Source organism: Pieris napi, chromosome 14, assembly GCF_905475465.1.
Source record: "Pieris napi chromosome 14, ilPieNapi1.2, whole genome shotgun sequence".
Lineage (NCBI taxonomy): Eukaryota > Metazoa > Arthropoda > Insecta > Lepidoptera > Pieridae > Pieris > Pieris napi.
The window spans coordinates 1260650-1272959 of record NC_062247.1 but is presented as its reverse complement, the minus strand read 5'-3'; positions in this window follow the sequence as shown (position 1 = coordinate 1272959).

Here is a 12310-nt window from a genome sequence, read left to right as displayed (position 1 = left end):
TACAGAATCGCAGGGCTGGACTAAAGAATTTCTTGCAAAACGCACTTGCATACTCGCCAGCACTGTCCACAACAATGATGAAGCCAGTCTAAGACCAAGGGTTGTTGGGCTACTCTATTAAGTTGTAGCTGCTATTCTAGAAGTCCAAAAAGAAGGAAGAAGCCCGGGGTCGCCTTTAGAGGCCATAAATCCTTTTATCCTTCTATAAAGTTTCGTATCATTCCAATAATAAATTTCATATTTCGTAAAAAATAATTTGTACCAAATTTTTTCCCACATAACTTTGTGGTGCAAAGGGTTAGTATGTTCGTGGGAGTCGGGAACCGCAGTTACGCTTCAGAGGACCCGTTTTCCAACTTCCACTTAGATCAATGTACCAAAACCAAAGTTCTTTCAATACTTTGATAAGAAAATCTTTGACCAAATCCGATTTGACTTTTTAATACCTATTGCTTCTATTCTAATTGTGTAGTACTCGTTTATAAAGAGAATATGAAGATATAAATAAATCTGTTTGTCAAGTCGATAGACTTACGTGTGTGCGATTGTGATAAACGTAGCAGCATATTTATATATATACTATTGTATGTATATACAATTTAGGGCATTCGTATATCGAGGTATATGTTGCTGATATACACTTCTAAACAACACCTGTTACTATTTTATGTTATTTTAAAACAAAAAACGTACTTTAAAACAATTCCAATTTTAATTAATAAATTAATTCGTAATACTTTGGCCAAAGGGGAAGTCACCGTTAGTGACAGACACCTGTGGGAGGCTATCGGCGCCTGCGCATCGATATCGCGTTAATGGGAGTGTGACCATTGCCGGATATACTCGGAAGTATCGCGTATCGTATCCCTGTTTCACATCGGAAAATTGTTTGATACCTACTCCTTGAATAATTGTGTATAGTTTTAAAGTTTAAAGCTGTAGTTCAAGTGTTTAAACGCCTATCTAAAGTATTGGTTACAATTTAAAACCTTGTTGTATTTATTTAACAAAGAATAGCTAGTATATCTTTATATCTAATATATAAAATTCTCGTGTTGCAGTATTTGTGGTTAAACTCCTCCGAAACGGCTCGACCGATTCTCATGAAATTTTGTGTGCATATTGGATATGTCTAAGAATCGCACATCATCTATTTTTCATCCCCCTAAATGTTAAGGGTAGTCCACCCCTAAATATTTTATTTTTATTTTTAGATATTTTTTCTGTTGTTATTATAAATGATAGACATGGCAAAACGACGTTTGCCCGGTCAGTTAGTATATATATAATTAAGCTGTACGTGTGTATGTCACAGAACTCCTCTTAAAATGGCTAGATAAATTTGAACGTATATTAGCTGTCCGTAGTTCGATTCCTGGCGCAACCAACACTGGGTGGAGAGGATAGGCACAAGACTTATTTTAAAATCTACGTAAAAGCCACTGAAATGTATCTGCTAATGCCTATTGAAAAATATATATTTTTTTAAATATAACTGAGGGCAAATGCGCAGGATGCTCATCTCAGGACACTTACATTGCCAGAGCGCTCGCAAGTGCGTGGCCGGCCTTATGAGAATTGGTATTCCTTTTCTTGAAGGACCCTAAGTCGAATTGGTTCGGAAATACTTCGGTAGGCAGCTGGTTCCATATAGTGGTTGTCTAGTAGTCTATTATATAATAATAATAATTATCTCCACCCTATTCCAGGTGGCTAGGTTTATGAGCGCACGCGCATCTATTTTCAGAGCAATTAATACACTGGCTCAAGTTTCGTCTGCCATCTCTCATACGTGTAGAATAACTGACAGTTTTATTTACTGAAAAATTGCGCTACTAATGAAGGAATGTATCATATTTGATATTCAGAAGTAGTCACTACATCCCGAATAAGGAATTCCGTGGTTCACAAGCTTTATTCAAAATTTAAAATAAATAATCGAATGGCGGTACAATTTTTACGGTTTTTATAAGCCTCATATTTCTCAATCATTTCCTTTGATTACTTTCCCGCAAGGGATCTTCATATGCCTGACACACGTCGTGGATCGTTAGGTCTATATGCCTTTTTTACTGTTATGTTGATAGCGCAGATATAATACATAATTTAGAGCACAGCATGGACTCAAACGCAGGATATTGAGGTTGAAATTTTCTCGGCAAACTTTAGAATAAACCAATGATGCTACAACTTCTAGACTTTGGAATCAAATTTTTGTATCTGTTACGTGATTTATTTTTATAAAAGGCAGGCAAACAGGCAGGAGGCCCAATGGATGTTAAGTGATGTAAGTGGGCTCGCAAGTGCAAGTGGAAGTGGAAAATTCGGTAGAAGATACAGAGACCTCCTGACACAAACATCCCTACTCAACACCCAAGAGATCAAAGGTGGCCGTCGAAAAATCGCTCTACGTTGGTATGGTCAAGTGGAAGGAGCTGGTACTGGGGAAATCCAGCCCAGAGGTGAGAACAGTACTCCATATCGGGCCGAATTTGCCGTCTTTATATCAGCGTTTTTTGCTTTATTCATCGTAAGAGCAAGTGTTAAGGACCTATCTGGTAGGCAAACTCCAAAAAAGTACATTGTTTCTTCATCGTTCCTTGAAGAAAAAATATATGATGGAGTTAAGTAGTTAATGTATCTGTCACCGTAAAAATATTGTAAACACCGTTAGATTGTAATATATCTCGCGAGATTGTAAACTGTCGAAAGATTGTGAACCTCAACGAACTGCTTACAATTTAAGCTATTATTATTCGGTAGTTATATGAAATTGTTGGGAAGTAAAATTAATATGTAATTGACCAAAGAAGATTGAATGATAACTAAGTTAGTGTAGTACAATCTACCGAATAATAATACGTTAAATTGTAAGCAGTACGCTGAGGTTCACAATCTTTCGACAGTTTATAATCTAGCGAGATAGATTACAATCTAACGGTGTTTACAATTTTAAGTTAACATATCCATTTTGAAAGATCGATACACGATTTAAATAACTTCGCTTGATAGAAAAAAATCCAAACATAGCCAATTTTTGACACTTTGAATTCATCTTATGACGAAAATGTATATAGAACATGATTCTAAAATTTACACGATATATTTTATCGCAAGCCAAGTAATCCATTTCAGAAAAAAATTGATAAAAGTACATTAATTTAATGTTTTACATTACTAATTGTTATTACGGGCCAGCGCGCCTCAGTGCTCCAGCTCTCCACTGCGCCCCGCAGTCCACCCCGAGACACTGACACAGCAATTCGTGCTGGGATAGGGCCTTAAACACAGATAGTAAAATCAGTTGCTACACGCCGTGATCCAAACACACAACCCTGTGGTTGACAGGCGCTCAACATATAAGTCAACACTGCACGGTTGAAATACTGCAAATACTATTTTTTTTTTTTTGACAATTCACACAAATTGACCTAGTCCCATGCTAAGCTGGTGAAGCTTGTGTTATGGCTACTAGGCAACGGATATACATACATATTATCTATAGATAGATTGACATATAAATACATATTTAAACACCCAAGACCTAAGCACAACACCAAAGGCTCATCACATCGATGTTTGTCTCAGCCGGGGATCGAACCCGGGACCCATGGATTCGCAGTCAGGGGTACTAACCACTAGACCAATGAGCCGTAGAATAGAATTTAGGTATACTAAACTAATTACCTTATTTCCAACAAAAACCATTTACGGTCACTTGAATTTTACGTGATTCAAGGTACCCATTGTTTGCATAGATGACAATCGCCTCAAACACAAAAGCGATTAGCGTGCTTACCAATTCTTTCGGTGTGCAAAACAATTCAATTGACAAAACAAAACTATAACTTCAGATCTGAGGAAAGGTATTTCCTTAAAACTGAGAAAATTTAAATAAAAATTAGCCTTTATTCGAGTACTACATAATCAGGATTACATTTAGTCCATGACATTATGTTTTACATTAGTACTCGACCTCTGATGGAGTGAAGGCTTCCAAACTCTTCCACTTGTCTCTCATCCTAGCCGCCATTTCCAATCCGCTTATAAGATATACAAACATCCAAATAATTGCTATATGCTACATAGAAAATTAATCAACTCCAGTCATGAAGCAAGAGCCAAAAACATTGAGCTTCCTACGCTTCAATATTGATCGCTGTAATCGGTTCTTGTTTACAAAAGCGGCAATTTAGAGGTTTAGGGTCAAACCTACGCAGCAACGGTATCGAAGTGTTACTAAGCCTTGGGCTCTTTTGACATACAATTGTATTAGTTACAGTGTTGGACTAGTGGCGACTCTTATCTCTAAGGTAGGTTCGATCCCCGCCTGTGCACTGCTCTTTCTGATCGGCTGGATCGTTTGGGATAGAGGTCTTGGTTTTCTCAGGATTTCCTACCGCATTTGAAACAGTGCTATGAGCAATTGTTCGGACTAATAACTACGGCTGAATTCATCCATCATCGGACGTCGAGGCAGAATGCAAAATTCCATCCCTTGTGTTTCAAAACACAGCGCTTTCCAAGGCACTGCCGTGATAACCTCTTTGAGGTACCGGCTGCCAGTAGCGGTTTTTCCATCGGCAATACACCCACTAGCGTTATAAAAAACGAGATAAAAAAATGTTTTACTGTTAAAAGTTTTCACAAACTAATAGGGTATAGTTGGATATTTAATTATACGCCATTTAGTTTGAAAATTTGCAGGTTTGAACACGTGTCTCGTATGAGCACGTAACGCTCTCCTGATCATGCTGTCGTGTCCGACATCTGTCCCATCGTAGTATCAGAGTTATACAAAAAATCACTTGTCTCACACAGCCTCGGCCCAGCCTGAAGAATACTAGACGGCTTATTTTAAAAACATTTATCTAGCACCAATTTAAATACATTTCACGAAAGGAAGTCATTGATCCGAGATCAAAGTTCTATAACGAAAACAGGAAAATGTTACTAAAACAATGAAACAACGAAATATTGCGAAGTGGAACGCTAAGAGCAAAACTTCCTTATTCCATTTCCTTTGTATTATGCAGGTGTTATTTCAAGCTCTTTCGATGTTGATCACGATATTTCATTTCATTATCCTATAAGAGAGTGGTGTTCTTAAGACTGAATTTATATTTCAAAGAAAAAAGATTTTACTGTCAGTAATCGCCGATGTATATAGTAAACGCTTTACAAAAACATAAACATTGCATGTGAGCAGTATTCCCTCCATATTCGAGCCTTATAGAGCTGCATACGTTGTACCTCAGTGAAATACTGCTTAGTCCTACCCAAAACATCACACTTTGTCTAGGTGAAACCACGTGGAACAACTATTTTTGATAAAATTTAACAAAGTCGCTCATATACCAATGCCAGACTTATCACCGTGAAATCGAGAATAATAATTCTAATTAGACAATAAAAATTACATAAATAAACACGTTTCTGACCTTCACAATGCAGAATTTACAACAATACGTTATAAATGAAGAATAAATAAAGCGGTTACTATATATAGATGCTATATATAGCTTCAATAACCAACCAATTCGACTTGGGGTCCTTCAAGAAAAGAGCGTACCAATTCTTAGTACTCGCGAGCCCTATGGCATTAAGAGGGTCTATGGGCGGCGGTATCACTTATCATCAGACGAGCTTCTGGCCCGTTTGACACATTTTTTATTCTGGCTTAAGTAACGCATAAAGATTGTCTAACAAAATTTAAAATACTATCACTAATATGACTTGGCAGCGACTTGAAAACGAAAGTTTTAGAAGTAGTATAATTGACCAATGTAGTATATGATTGAAGCGAGTAATTACACACAAAATATATTGTTATATATACAATATAATTATGTTCGCTATATGGTCGCTATGGTAATTCTGTACTAAAGAAGCATATTTATTTATTGATTTATTAGTAATCTTACAGCTAACACACATGTTATAAAACAAAACAAAATTAGGCAATATACAAAGCTAAAACAGATTACATAGATAAACAATATATACGAAACAGAAAACATACGTAAGTTTATTAATAGACAAAAAGAAAAGAAATATGTTCCCTTACACTCATGTTTGAACCTTCACAGCAACTGCAACTGTCCTCTCCTGGAACCCACTAAAACAACCAAACACCTGGGATTAATAATTGACTCAAATCCCTCAAATAAACTACCTATGTTCTCGAGTTCGCAAACTTATAAATGTTTTCAAACGCCTTAGAAAGCCTGCTGATCCACATACAATCAAGATAGTGTACACTGCATTAGGCCAGTCCATATTATCTTACTGCATATCGGTTTGGGGTGGAGCGGCATTGTCTTCAATGCTGAAAATTGAGCGCACCCAACGTGCCATTCTTTAGATCTCATATAAGAAACCTTTCCGCTACTCAACTTCAAAATTGTACAATGAAATAAAACTTTTAACTGTGAGACAATTATATTTAATAGCAATATGCAGGCTTTTTTGGAAACAAAACCCACCGCACCGCATCAAACAAAACGCAAACTCATATTTAAGCAACCCAAAACTCGCACTTTCTTCGCCCAACGCTTTTTCTCCTTCCGAGGCCCTTTCATCTTTAACCACTTCATTAAAAACAAATATTATCATTAACATTTCAAAAATCACATTACATACATTTACTAAACATCTCAAACGATATCTTGTTAACCTGTCGTATTCTGATACTGAAAATATTCTTATTGTACAAAACTAGTTTTAATATAAATGTGTAGAAATAATTAATATAACTTATAAAATACTGTTTTCATGTCAAAAGGAAGAGACTGGCTGCCCACAACACAGGGAATCCTAGTGTGGGGGCCAGTGCACTTTACTTTATCTAAATATCTTGTATATTGTGCATAATAAAGTTTTCTTTTTTTTCTTTACATTGTAAAACTTATAAAATAGTACTCGTATATAGAAATGCGTTAATAACACAATGTCAGAGAAATGAGAGAAATAGGTGAACGATTAATCGTATACCGTTCATCAAAGAGGTGTTTACAAGAAGACAATGGAACATCAGCTCACGGCCGCAGGGCGCCGTTATGGTATGTGGATAGTGACTATAATATGCGAATCTCAATCTTAATAGAAGGCCATAAGCTTTACAATAGAATGAAGAAGTAATTGCAATGTCTTCTCTGAAACATATTATGATTTTAAGTATACAATGTATTGTCACGATTATGTTTGTCATTAAAAATGATTACCTTCTCAATAGCAACTGCTCACTGTATTCATTACCCAGGAGTTAATAAATAATAATTAACATACACTATATAATAATAATTACAAGAACAAAAGCTGGCGCGGGCGCAGAACAGGCGGAAAATTATCATTCATTTGTTTCCTTTGTAGTAGAGACTCTTGGGCCGTGGGGTTCAAAGATTTAAGATGGCGCGTGGTTAATAGTAGCGACCCCAGAGCTGGCGCTTTCCTCGCTCAACGAATAAGTATCGCAATACAGCGAGGAAATGCTGCCAGCGTTAAAGGTACACTGACACAGGGACCAAACTTTAGTTGTAAAAACTGTATATTTGTGTGTTGGAAATAAATTTTATTCTACAATATTTACATATAAGTTATAGTTTTGTTATAACACACTTAGTCTAGGTTAAATAATGTTATTATTATTTTTACGTGCCTTCATCTGAACTTTTGTTGGACGACAGCGACCACTAGCTCGACCCCACGGGGACCGGCCCGCCTGCTTGAGGTTATGGATTTTTTTTGGGATAACCAGGTATCAATGTAAAAACGCTTAACCACTGAGGCATGGCAGAGAAGTAGGGAAGGGGATGACGGGTCTGGGCGTTACTGCATACGATTTTTTGCATTTTCTGAGAATATTTACTATGGTAATATATATATATTTTTTTACCATAAGAAAGTAGAGATTTCAACGCACTGAAAGCACATCAACTTTTTGAAAAAAGCTGAAATTTTGACGTCAGTATTTTCGATTGAAAATTAGGGTGTTTTTTCGATATTAATTCAAAATAAGGTGAACAAATAAATATTTTTAATCAAATAAATTACAGTATATTTGGGACATAATAAGGTAAGTTTTCACCAAATTTCGTTTAAAAAAATAAATTTTTGTAAAAGATAGAAATAAAAAACCAAAAAGTTGGTTTTTTGAATTTTTCACCTAAATTTTGAGGTTATGTGAAAAATCTGCAAAATACAAAAGTTGTAGATCTTTTTATTGCCTACAACTTTGCCATTTAACTTTCTTCGATAGGACTTTTAGTTTTGCCGGAAATCGAGATAAACCGTTTTTTACCCTTAAAACTCCCCCCCCCCCCTATCCCTTCCCGACCTCAGATCGACCGTAATTTATTTTTCCTTTCATTTTGATCATATTCCCCTCCTTTTCTAATGGGTTTCATCCTACTGTATTTTTTTTCACTTTTTATTTATTTTAAAGGCTATCTGCACTGGCCTATAATGAATGTATATTGTATATGTTTTTAGATATAATAATTTTTATAAGATTTTTTTACCACAAAACATTTTAAGTTCCTAGGTTTTTGGTTTCAATTTACTTATAAAAGGCCGGCAACGCAGTTGCGAGCCTTCTGGCTATGTGAGTGTCCATGTCACTAAACATCAGGTGAGCCTCCCTGTTATATTTAAAGAAACTTTATAATGTTGAGATAAAAGAAAATACAATCTCATTATTCAAAACACATCAACACCGCGTCCTTCAATACAAATAGATAATTTGACCATAAACGGCTCGGCATCCTGTGATGAGGCTCTGCCGAAAGGAAATGGCTCCTTTTGCCACGTGCTTGGATAACAAATAACAAATATGCGGATGTTATGGGAGAAATACTATTAAGATGGGGGAATGACCTTTCAATTGACACTTGAAAAGGCCACTTGGAAGTTTACTGTCTAATAACGAATTATTTTAGCATTTTGTACTAAACTTGTAAAATGTTAATGTATTTTTAAGTCGAATGTAGAAGTCGAAGTAAGAAGTAGACAGCTGTGCCAAAAATCAATCTGGAACTGTTTAGGAAAAACACCTTTTGTATGGCAATTAAGGTTTACAATAAATTACCAAATCAATTAAAAGATCTTTCGACTAGAGTCTTTAAAAATCGACTTGGTGTATTACTTTTGGAAAAAATGTATTATTCAATAAATGATTATTTCATCATTTTTTTTTTACCATAGGAAAGTAGAGATTTCAACGAATTGAAAGCACACCAACTTTTTGTAAAAAGCTGATATTTTGACGGGTGAATTTTCGATTGAAAATTAGGGTGTTTTTTCGATATTCATTCAAAATAAGGTGAAAAAATAAATATTTTTAATCAAATAAATTACAGCGTATTTGGGACATAGAAAGGTAAGTTTTCACCAAATTTCGTTAAAAAAAAATACTTTTGTAAAAGATAAAAATTAAAAACCAAAAACTAGGTTTTTTGAATTTTTCACATAAATTTTGAGGTTATGTGAAAAATGTGTGAATACAAAAGTTTTAGATCTTTTTATTACCTACAACTTTGCCATTTAACTTTCTTCGATAGGACTTTTAGTTTTGCCGGAAATCGAGATAAACCGTTTTTTACCCTTAAAACTACCCCCCCTACCCCTTCCCGACCTCAGATCGCCCGTAATTTATTTTTCCTTTAATTTTTATAATATTCTCCAGCTTTTCTAATGGGTTTCATCCTACTATTATTTTTTTCACGTTTTATTTATTTTGAAGGCTATCTGCACTGGTCTAACTGTAGTTGAATTGATATGATATGAACGATACAAATTATATAAGAATTGACAAATTCATATGACTAATAATGTAAAATGTCAAATTTGCGCGCCATTGTGTGTGGCAGAATATACGAACTTTTGTACCACCTTTCACATTTTTGTACCATATTCTTGCAATAAATTATTATTATTATGAAAAAGACAAAGTCTCGAGTTATGTAACCTAACATTAGTTACATGTATATATTTTAGTTAATAATTAGAAGCGTAAACAATCATCGCACACTTGAAGCCAATATGAGCTCTTTAGTTTTTACCACACTCATAAATTGTATTTGAACATTCTCGTTTCCGATAATGTCCAATATATATATAAGTGTCACTTAAATTTACGAACTCTTCGATAAGCCAAGTTATTTTTTTGTTAATCCAGCGTTGCAACCTAACTACCCCTAATGTTATCTTAGTTATAAGCTCATGTTTTAAATTAAAGTTGATACAAGCTGGGTATCAACTTTAATTTAAAACATGAGCTGCAAAGTGATTTGAACATATTCATACAACAACCGCCACCAAACTTAATTCTCGCCACGCAGTTCTTCTACCGTAAAAAGTTGTGATATGTAATACTAAGTCAGCAATTTATTCCGTATTACTTAAGGAACTTTCTGTCTTAAGAGCGCCCTTCCCCTGTCCGACAAACGGCAACACGAGCATGGCCAAAATGCTTGTTGTTTCATCCAGCGCAATGTCAGAACAAAAGGTAAAGCGAAATATAGCATAATAGCATAGATAGATAGCGAGCCATTCATAAAAATGGCTAACAAGCAAGTGAGAACGGGATAACATTGAAAGAGAAATAGTGTGCGGATATTTCATAAAACTTGTTCCAAGAAATACGTGTTTTTTCGTAAGCCTTACAAGATTATGAAAAAAAAGTTTCACATTTAGAAACTCCATTACATTTGCAAGGTTTCTATGCAAATATTTCTTTCCGGTTACAATTAATGAGTACATTATAAACGCCCAAACTTCATATAAAATTTGTGCAAAAAGGCTGATTTTTGGAGGTTTGTACAGAATTTGTTTCTTAAAATTTTGATTTAGCGTTTTAATAGAAACCTAGATATAGTGCACAAGATGCCTATTAGTTCAAATGTTTCATAGAAATATCTGTACAACGCCATAATCACGTACGAGCGTTTGTATGAAAAGAAAGACGGGTTGGCCGCTCTTATTATGCTTAAACCTAACAAGATCTTATACTGACCATATTAATTAAAAAAAATTGGTTTTAAATAAAAATATTCACTTAGCAATCGCACTAAACAATCTAATTGAATACAATTAATAGATATTTAATTGAACACTACACAAAACACTAATTGTAAGTTTGAAGTTCTTACGTCTGCTAGAAGTGCATTAGAGTTTTGATGATCGGTCAGTCAGGTATACTGGTTCAAATATGATGAAATTTGTGTCTCGTTGTACTTGTTGTTGTTGTGCTAAGGCCCATTCGGAGCTATGCCCCCTGCGGGTTCGCACCCTGCTGATACAGGGCAGTGCGGGTGCGGGCTTCTTGCTCTTAATGGAAGAGATTAGAGCTTCTTGCTCCTTTAAGAAAAACAATATCAACGAAGAAACCAAATCTATTTAGGGCCAGTTTATTTAAAGTGAATAGACCATATCTGTACTTAATAACTCGTTAAGTAAGCATACTTAAGTTAAAATTAAGATTGTGTGAAATTTTACATTCGGATAGTAAAACACATGCGCACGCGTCCGGTATTTCATTGAAACTTGAACTTGTGAAACCGAGTGAATTATGTAACGTTACGTGATACAAAATTCGATTTCTTTGAAGTTCGATCTTTGAAAATAATTACTTTTTATTTATGCTTCCGGTTCCGGAAGGAAAAGTTTTTCATTGCTCGAAACTTTTTCTTTTTGCAAGACTACACGGGTTAAATACAAACTGCCCAGAATAAGGTAAAATAAAAATGTGTTTAAGATTTAGGAACCGTTTTAAGTAATAAATGATTCCATAACAAATTTTTTTGTTCGTGAATTCCCTTTTAAATTTTTATAAACTGTTTTCAACAACATCACCCAATTTTTTTTTAACAAAACCCACGTGAGTGCATGAGTGATCATGTGAGTGAATGAGTGAGTGTGTGGGTCCATGTGAGTTAGTGAGTGCATGTGAGCGAATGAGTGAGTGTAACTACAAGACCCGAACGGTCTTAGGGAGTTCTTTTCTATCTATTTCCTTAACAAAAAGTTTATGTATCAAATGCGTGGTACGCGTTCTAACATCGGATTTCGTGGCCCATAGAATGTGTAATTCCGAGCGAGAGGTGGGAGAGAGCTATAGTGAGAAAGATTGTGAGAGAGAGTAAGAGAGATCGAGAAAAAATACACGTTATTGGTTTAGTAGCTTTATATAATAGAACTTAAGATTTAAAGGAAAAAGCTTTTACCGGATTAAAGTTATGTATTATTATAAATTTACAATTATTTGACATAATTTTAATGATCATTCGGTGTCGAGACCCTTGGTCCGTGGGGT